The 10,000-nt window shown below is 35.5% G+C and overlaps 1 pseudogene; it reads left to right on the top strand.

The window, feature by feature from the left end:
• The first annotated feature begins 1,766 nt into the window (after window positions 1–1,766).
• On the top strand, window positions 1,767–1,885 carry LOC118611135 (annotated as a pseudogene).
• Window positions 1,886–10,000: the final 8,115 nt, after the last annotated feature.

The following is a 10,000-nucleotide window of genomic DNA, read 5'->3' as shown; positions in this document are numbered from 1 at the left end:
AAGAAAAAAATTATCAACATATCATTCTATATCCGGAAAAATGATATATTTCAAAAAAATGAAAATGCAAAGTTCTTCAGATTTCCAAAAGCTGAAAGGATTCATCACTAGCAGACCTGCCTGCACTACAGGAAAGTTTAAAAGGAGTCCTTCGGGCAGGAGAAAAACAGTACCAGGTACAAATATGAATCCATTCCCAAAAGAACAAAAATCACTGGAAATGGTACCTATATGGTTGAATAATATGTTTCTTACAATTTATATTTGTTTTAAATATGACTATATAAGCAAATAAAATATGTGTGTTCTATGACACATTTAAAAACAAACCATGAAAACAATCACAACATAATTGATAAGACAGAAATCGAATTGTGTGTTTGGTGTGAGATAAAGTCTGAAATATTTTTTCTATTTTATCTCCATACAAATTTCCCTCCTATTCTATCAACTGGGTGAACTATTTTCTAATATTAATGCAATCTAGTATTCTTGGTATCATGATGTATCATCCTGCTCTATATATTGCTGGATTTGTTTTGCTTACATTTTATTGAGAAATTTTACATCTATAGCCTATAATTTCTTTGTAATTCTTGACAGATTTTGGTATCGGGGTTATTCTGACTTCCAAAAATAATTTGGCAACTTTTCTTCCTCTTCCACTTTCTTGAAGAGTTTCAGTAGGATTGGGATAAATTTTTTTATTGAATGTTGAGCACAATTCACCAGTGAAAATTGAGCCAAAACTGGCAAGTATTTACTCTTTTATGTAAACTTTTCCAAAGCCATGTGGAAATACATGAACTGGGGAGGTTTGATATATATTTCCTACAATAAGAAATTCATAATTTTTCCCAGAAGGTTTTTTCCCCAGGTATCTGTCATAATTTGGGAAAGCTGCCATCACGTTTGTTCTAGCACTGACCAAAGCGTGGTTTGTAGAAGAAAAGACCTAAGATTGATGTTATTAATGAAATCAAATGTTTGTTCTGCATTTTTAAATGCGTAGATGAGGACAATTTCCTTACATGCTGTAAGCTGCAGTTTCCTAAGGTATTAACTGGAGAAGCAAATACATTACATTATTATTGTGGTTGTCTCATTAGTATTACTTTATTTCATCTCTGAGTCTGGCTTCAATTATTCAAATGTGCGATTTGCATTTTTAATTTTTCTTCTTTTGTTTTTCCTTATAAAGTCATATGACAGACTTGGCAGAAAGTGATTTCATAAAAACTGACAAAGTGTTTCTAAATGGAAAGTTCACAGTTACAACATCTGGCTTTGTTTGTATTTCTCTGAACTAAGACAGAGGATTCCACCACCCAGCGGGTTTTAGGCCTCCTCAGCAGAACGGCAGGGGGCCGAAGGCAGAGAGAGGAACTCAAGGTATGAAGAAAAAGAGACCTGGCAAAGACTGTCAATCACCAGGAGAGCAAAACAGGAGGACAGGAACTTGGAAGAGATGACTGCGGCCAAATAATAACATGAAGAAATGTGACACGGGTATGATTCTATAGAATACTGATGTGTATTGATCTATATTGCTATGTATATCGAGAGGCTCTAGGGTTATTGAGAAGTCAAATTACATCTTTCTAGTTTTCTTTAAAAACATAAAATCACACACACATGCACAGATTCATGCTGTCCTGCTCTTGTTTTTCTTCTCTTTTTAACTTAGCTATTTCATCATATATTATGTATCATGATAAACTTTCAGCACCAATTAGCAATTACCTAACTTTTAAAAATCAGACTATATCTATGGCCATGGCACCTTGAATATGCCCGATCTCATCTGATCTCAGAAGTTAAGCAGGGTTGGGCCTCGTTAGTACTTGGATAGGAGACCACTTAGGAAGACCAGGTGCTGTAACCATTAAAAAAGAAAAAAATAATGGAGTATATTACTCATGAGTAAACTAACAATCAGATATAAAAATCTAAAAAGAAAAACATGTAGAAGAATGTAAAGTATGATCTAATTCTCATGGCTCGTGGAGGAATTAAAAGTCATATCTTTGTATTTGAACTTGATAAGTAGGTAAACATGGGTTTTAGAATTCTTTGAATGTTTTCTCCATCTGTCTTCTTAATTAGATAAATTTGAGATAAGATAATGGACCTTATTCCAATTTGCTTTAAACATCACACACGGAAAATGATGAATCAACACCTGTCTCTCAAAAGGAAAAGAAAACGCTTACTTTTAGATGAATTAGGAGGATGATGAGTAGTAGCAATTCCGGTTTCCCACTCTTAAGTCCAGGGCACGTATTTAATTTTCTCATGAATCTAATTGGCCGTGGATGTTGGCACCTTTTGGTTCCCATCATTGGTTGTTTGGGCAGAGGCAATAACCAAGGAGTTCTGTTTTAGCTCAATAAAAACATCATAAAACCAAGCAGACCATGAACAAGTCTCTCAAGAGTAAACATGAGTCCTCGTTCGACATTGCTCCTACCTGTCACTGTTGCCTTTGCTCCGAGACTGTAAGCATGAGGGTTGTGGCTTTATGTTTATATTAGCTCATTTACATAAAGATAGCTCCCTGCTCCTCATTAATCCAACCATTTTAATTTGCTGAGACCATAATGACTGATCATTAATTACATTAAATACACATAATTATTGTTTTCTAACCAACATTTTTTGTGACATAGCAGAAAACCGACATTTGTTCTTGTGCCTTTTCTCACTCCTGTATCAGAGTGTTCATTGGCAGCTTGAAACAGCCTTCAAGACTGAAGGAGAAATGAATAATCTTTCGGACAGATGAAAACGAACACAATTAATTGCCGATGGATTTTCAGTGAAAGAAATGGATCTTCGGACAGATGTATTATAATACCCGAGAGAAACAAGGATCTACACAAAAATATGGAAATTAATCAAAAATGAAAAAGAAACAATGGAAGGAAAAAATAAGGAAAATTAGGAAACAACTATCAAGATGGTATTTGAGCTTATTTTTATCAATATTAAATGTAAACAACCATTAATATTAAAATACAGAGATTTTTCAAATGAGATGAAAAAGCAAGACCCAAATTCAGGCTGTCCACAAGAAATTTACTTTAAAAATAAAGGCATAAATTGGTTAAAATTGATAGAAAAGAAATATCATACAAACCCTAATTTAAAAAAAAATTAAAGCTGTCATATTAATTTCAGACACAGTAGACTTCAGAACAAGGAAGTTACCAGGACTAAAAATGGGTATTAAAGAATGATAAAGGGGTCAGCGCTCCAAGAATCATAAAAACTCTAATATGTATGGACTAGTCATAAAACTTCAAAATATATGCAGTAAAATGTGATACAACTGAAAAGAGAAATAAATGTGCCCATAAGCATCAACATCTCTCTCGGCCACTGACAGACTAACATGTATAAATATAGGGAAAATCTCTCAATGAAGATTTTCTAATCTCATTTATTGAAACATAAAAATGTCATGTCCTCTTTAATTTCTACCTTTCCAAGATTTCATCTCTGCAACATTTATATATTACGTGAGCCTGTGCTTGCTCATTGGAGGGATAGATGTATTCTGAGAATCCTATGAAATTGGAAAGTCACACCTGCATATTTGGGGGTGACAACATTATTCATCTGTTAAAATAAACAACCCACAGTTATATTAGCAATTACAAATAAAATGCTATAATCTGGAAAAAAAAAAAGGATGTTTCTTTAATCTACTGCATCAAAATCATCGTGTAGAAGACAATGCTTATGAAAATGTTGCTACGTCTTCCTCATGGAACAATTGGTTGGTATCTGAAAACACATCACAGAAACTACACTAGCACAAAAAAGGAAAAAACTGCCTGTATCCCGAGTCACTTTGACATCAGCAACATGTTCACGTGAGAGATGTAAGGCTTCCTCAGCTGTCTTTAATAACGTCCTGCAAGACAAGAACACTGTGGCTTTATTTTTCTTAACTGTGGAAGCCATAAGGACAAGAAGTGAAACATAGACTAAGCTTCTTATTTAAATACTTCACTGATGACTCATTACTTTAAGAGGATGTTTTCGTTTGTTTGTTTTTGCCTTTTGGAAACAAACTACCAACATTGTACTTTTATTATGACGACAGGATTTCTACTGCTTCAAAGCAAAGTTATAGACAGAAGTAGAAAAAAAGAGCTCTCTGAACTTACTCATAACTAAAACTGTCTAAAGAAAATCTTATAAAGAAAAGAAAGACCTAACGGTACCTTTGTGACCTGTTTTATACTATAGGAAGAGTTTCCTTTTGAAAGCAGAAGTAGAGTGGCTAATGACTATGAGAATCCGTAAAACCTAAATCTGTTGTTAACCTGTATAGGAGGTGACATGGGACTTATAATGGTCTCCCTGAGACTATAGGTGTCTGCCTGCAAGTTCTGTTCCAAGAAAGAGTACAGCTCAGTTGTTAAGGCAATAAAAATTAGGGAGACAGCTAACAAATGGGATTGTCCGAATCTACTCTGAGAGCCGTCATAATCCGAGTGAGAGCTGAGTACGCCTGCATTGGCCTGGCTGGATGTTTGGATGGAAATTCCTACATCAAGACTGAGCTTTTCAGGGCAATGATGTAAAATGATCCTCCCCACCATGGACACTTCTGAGTTGGCTGCGACTGGAAGTGAGGGAGTAGGGTTACGAGTTTTTAAGATAAGGAAAAGTGTTAAACATTTAATCGCCATTGCTTAAAAAAAAGAAAAAAAAAAAAACGCCCTCTGTGATTGCGCTTCTGCCTTTCTCTTCCCAACCCTCATTCAATGTAATTGAAAACCCCATACTCTAATACAACACTTAGGGCGATCTGTCACACTCAATTATGTGTGGATCGAAATCCGTCCTTTTGAGAACTTCGTTTCTTTAAAAGTCTAGTTTATTTTCTGGGTCTGGAACAAAACCTGGCACACACTAAGTACTTAACTGGTATCTGCTGAATGCATGTACACAGAGCCAAATGTATAAGACAAACTGTTGCCTGCAGATGAGGACAAAATGCAGGGTTTTGCAGTAGGGGCAAGTGCTCGCGGCCTCAGTCTCATTGCAAAATGAGGAATTTGGCATTTATGATCTTTAGAGTGTTAATGTTTTATATGTTTTTACTCTACGCACATATTTAGAGATGCACCTGGTCATTCTAACATAAAAATTGAACAAAGATGAAATGTTCTAAAATTACAATAAGCATATATAATCAGTAAAAATAATAAAATACCTGGCATTTTTAGAGTTATAGCACAAATTCTGTTTTATGCTAAAGTTAAATGAAATTTTATTCCATTTGGTAAACTCTCCTCTTTTACACAGAAGAGCGTGCTAGCTATAAAATAACTTCTTAGCTTTACCTACATCCATGAAGATGTCTAGTTTTATGAGTAAAATAATCACACTGCTATTTAAATAATATTTCAACAGTCACAATAAAACTAATGTTTAAACTTAACGATATTATTTTATGTCATATTAGAAAGGCTTATGTTTCCCATGGTGGGAATTACCAAGATATGATTCTCAATCTCTATTATGTAACATTTAAATCCATGAGATTACTTAAAGTAGGCTGCCTTGAGTTTTGCATTATAAAGTTTACCTAACATATTTTTAAATGCCAGTGTCATAGTGTATCTGAGTCACAGAAGATATTATACATGCATGACCACATTCATGTTCACAAAAGACACAGAACATGTTCCAACACCACTTTTTATACATGTGTTTTATACTCATTGTTTAAGTGCAGGAAATTAAGAAAGGTAAGGTAGGGGAGGGTAAAATCTACTGTACACCAATGTATCAATCTCGTAAATTTTGAATATACAGTCAATAGAAAGTTTTCTTTGGAGTAACAAAAGATTTATTCTGATTTCTTTATACCTAAGTATTAACACATTCAGTTATTTTAGAAGTTTCAGCAACATCGTAACCCTTTAGAAAATATGAAAATGGGTCTAGTACTGTAATCTTCCAGTTCTTCTCCCTTGTCTTTTCTAGCCCTTCCTCAATTTACATTAATTATCCAATGCTTATTTTAAATTTTGGGCAAAACATCATACTGAATACAACTCTTATATTTAGTTAAGTGCTTATCGTTCACTATTTTAAAACGACCATTTTCAGGAGTGGTGGTAGTTTCAAAAATACAAGAGCAACTTTTTTCATTTAGAAATTATTTTAAACAAGTAACAGAAGGCCCAACATTATAATTTTTATTAAAATGATCTTGTTTCTAATAATGACAATAATAATAGACACAAACTATGGGATAGCACTAAGTACTTTACATATTTTCTCATAAGTTGATCTTCCTAAAAACCCTCTGTGTGGGGAGCACGGCATAGGGAATGCAGTCAGTAGCATTGTAAGAGCTATGAGTAGAGCCAGGAGTGATACAGTGATCAGAGGGATCATTTCATAAACGATATAAATGTCTAACCTATATACTGTATACTTGAAACTAAAGAAAACCCCTACGTGGTATTTACTATTATCAACTTCATTTCACTTATGAGGAAACTGAGGCACATAGCACTGAAATTACTTGCATTAGAACACCCAGCTGTGGCCTCATAGTCCTAATTGAAACGTAAGACATGAAAGGTTGGAAGCAAATGGTTTTCTTCTAATAATTAAAAATTTCCCCAACTGTGCTTTATGGGTCATCTTCATTCTATCATCACCTTTTATTTCTCATCTGGAACTATCTTCGTCTATGACAAGTGTTTTGTCAAGCCTACAAGAAGGTTGCTGATTTTGTGTGTCAACTTGGCCAGCCTGCGGTACCTGGTCAAACACTACCTCAGATGTTGCTGTCAAGAAATTCTATAGTTACAACCCAGCTGACTTTAAGAAGATTGCCTTCCATGACGTGAGAGGGCCTTGTCCAAGCAACTGAAGGCCCCCGAGAGTCAAATTTGAGGTTTCCTGGAGGAAAAGAAATTCTGCCTCAAGACCGTTACCATAGAAATCCTTCTCAAGTTTTCAGCCTGCTGGCCTGCCCTGCAAAGTTCAGACTTGCAGCCCCACAATGGTATAAGCTAATTGCTTAAAATTCTCTATTTTTTTCTCATATTTATTGAGTGACAATTTTCCCCCTCGTACTGATTTTCTTTGCATATGATTCTTTATAAAAGTGATAAAAGACAAAATGCAATTATCGGTGACTAACATTACGCTCGACTTCCGTCTCTCTCCGCATTCTTTTGATCTCATTAACATCATCTGTGAGGTGAGCCTGAGTTTTCTTTACTTTCTGGGTTTATTATCTTTTGTCTTTATAGAGGTAGCATTTTCCTAAGAGTTGAACATTTTATTACAGAAAAAGAAAGGAGAACCTGGGACAGAAAAGATAAGCTTAGCTGAGCATATTGGCCCTTTAGTGCAGTTTTACTGGGTCTGCAGGCTCTGTTTAAATGAAGTTCCCCTTTACGAGCAGGGTTCTTCATCTTGGCGCTCTCATTTTCTCTGTTTCCTGCTGTGAAGGGAGATTTTAAACCTAGTAAGGCAAAATTTAAACTCTTCCTTAATAATATGAGTCTACTCAGTGTGCGTTAATTTCAGGGGCCACTGGCATTACTATTCTCGTAGGGGTTGGCCTTTTCTAATTTCGCAATCGAGCTATCCAGAAACTCACTCAAGCATAGGTACCGTTGCCAAGCATACATGGCAATGGAGGTATTTTAAGCCATTACATTTGTATTGTAGATAAAGTAGAAAAAAAAAAAATCCCACAGCCTGGACCTATTGCCTGTCTCCTAAGAGCAGCCTGTATCTTCGAAATTAAATTACTGGCCCATGATTCTGGACTGAAGCTCAGAAGTAGAGGTAGAAGAAAAGAGTTTGTGGGGGAATCTGCAAAGCTCCCAATAAAGGCAGACCGGAAGCTCGGGGACAGGTCCTAGAAGCTGCTGCGTCTGCCACGTTGAGTTTGTGAAGTAAGGGGCAAACTCATGAAGCCTCAGGTATATCACGCATGAGCATTCAATCATTATGTTATTTGTTTCACTTCTCTGCTCTGAATCTCTAGCAAATTCCAACAATAGGAAGTCTCTAACCAAGATTGACACAGGGAAGAGTGGCCAGGCATGCTTGGGGTAGAGGTCATGGTGCCAACTTGACCACAGAGAGCCAGGTACGGAGACTCTAGATTCTCTGGTGTGTGTCATCAACCCCAAAGCAGCAGAGTTGTGAAATGTTTAACACGAATAGAAAACCTGGGTAATTACACCAGGAAGACTTGGAAGTAAGACTAACAGTGAAATCACAAGTCACCATGGGGTAGTTTTCTACGGAAAGAATTAAATGAAGTGGAAACCAAGAGAAGCAGTTGTGAGAAACCAGGTTATTCCAGAAAAAGAGAAAGGGTGGGTATTAGTATCTTCCAAGAGCTGAGTGGAAGTTGTGCTCTGAGACCAGATAACTTTTTAGAACTCCTGAGGCACATTTCTCTGTGTTTTATCTGATAAATGTGCATTTCTGGTACTTGCAACCTAAAATATCTTGACCAAGGAAATCCGGCTAAAATATTATGCGATTAACATCATTGTTCTCTTTGTAAAATAAACTGGTAAGTCAGCATAGACTGTAAATGCTCACAGACTAGAGACGGATGATATGGACTCAAATTCCAGCTCTGCTACTTATTAGCAGTATGACCCAGAGTTACCTTTGTGTGCCTCAGTTTCTCATTCATCAATCAGAGATACTATTATTGCAAGGTATTCTGAGGACCCAATGATTTGCTATTTGTATAATTCTTAGACGTGTTCCCAGTAAGTTGTAAGTATATGTGAGTTTTTGTAAACTGATAACACATTCAGAGATGGGCCATACGCTTATTTTTTAAAAATTCTGTCGCTGAACATACCAGAAACTAGGGTCCTTATCACAAGTATCCCAGAAAAGCCAATCCAAAAAAAAAAAAAAAAAAAACCCAAAAATAGTGGGAGACCTCACAGTTACTATCTATAATGCTCCATTGACATTCTGAGGCATATGTCATTTAGAAAAAGGTCACTGAAAAAGCCCCTGGCCAATGAGTTTTCTCCTTCTTTAATCTATGTGGGCTACCAGTTCTACATGTTATCAAAGCAGCAAAACTGGGAGTCTGCAATCTGATATTAGAGACAGAGAAGAAAAAGAACATTTATGGGAACCACTCAGCAGAAAGAATAAAGGATGACAGTGAACAGATATGACAAGAATTCATGACTAACCATTTGAATAGGTGGGAAGAGATAGACTAAAGTCCACAGACTAAATGAATGACCGTTGCTCTTAGGAGCACAGGAAACACGTCCATTGCTAAGGAGGAAGGCTGAATATACACTGTAGTTGTATGTAAGGTTATAGGTTTAGGGGTGGGAGACGTAGCAGTTTTATTGTTTTCTCACAATAAACTAAGAATGGTTTGATCAGCTCTACTGTAAGGGGTAAAGTGTTTGGAGTTTTCATCTCTGGCCATTTTTTTTTTTTTTTTTTAAATGTAGAAGCACAGTTGAGCATGGGATATCTATTCCCATACTTTGGAAGTTCCTTAAAGGTTGTCCATCCTAAATTCATTAGACAATCTTGATCAATGCTTGTAAATACTTTCATATATATTACACATATTTAAAAATTTTGTTTGAACATTCAAAAATGCAGTTGCTAAGGATAATTTGACGCCTCTCTTTTTTAATGTAACAAGACGCTGTTTTATTTTTCAGCCTCTGTTCCACTTTTAATAGCAAAAAATTTTTTAGTTGTTTTTTCACTCTTAAAACTATATGTGCTTATGAATTCAGCTATTGATACATATCTTCTAGCCACCAACCAACAACCAAAAAAAGCCCTCAAAATTTTATATTCTTAAGAACTATGTTTTAAGAGTAAATCTATTTCAAGAGCAAACTCATTTTGCATATTATCAAATTAAAACTAGAATTTAAGTCCTTGATAACGAGAAAATTATTCAATTTTATCAATATTCAATTAAAGGTACATTTTT

This window comes from Rousettus aegyptiacus, unplaced genomic scaffold (genome assembly GCF_014176215.1).
Source record: "Rousettus aegyptiacus isolate mRouAeg1 unplaced genomic scaffold, mRouAeg1.p scaffold_m13_p_13, whole genome shotgun sequence".
Classification (NCBI taxonomy): domain Eukaryota; kingdom Metazoa; phylum Chordata; class Mammalia; order Chiroptera; family Pteropodidae; genus Rousettus; species Rousettus aegyptiacus.
This window is presented reverse-complemented; position numbering and strand designations above follow the sequence as displayed.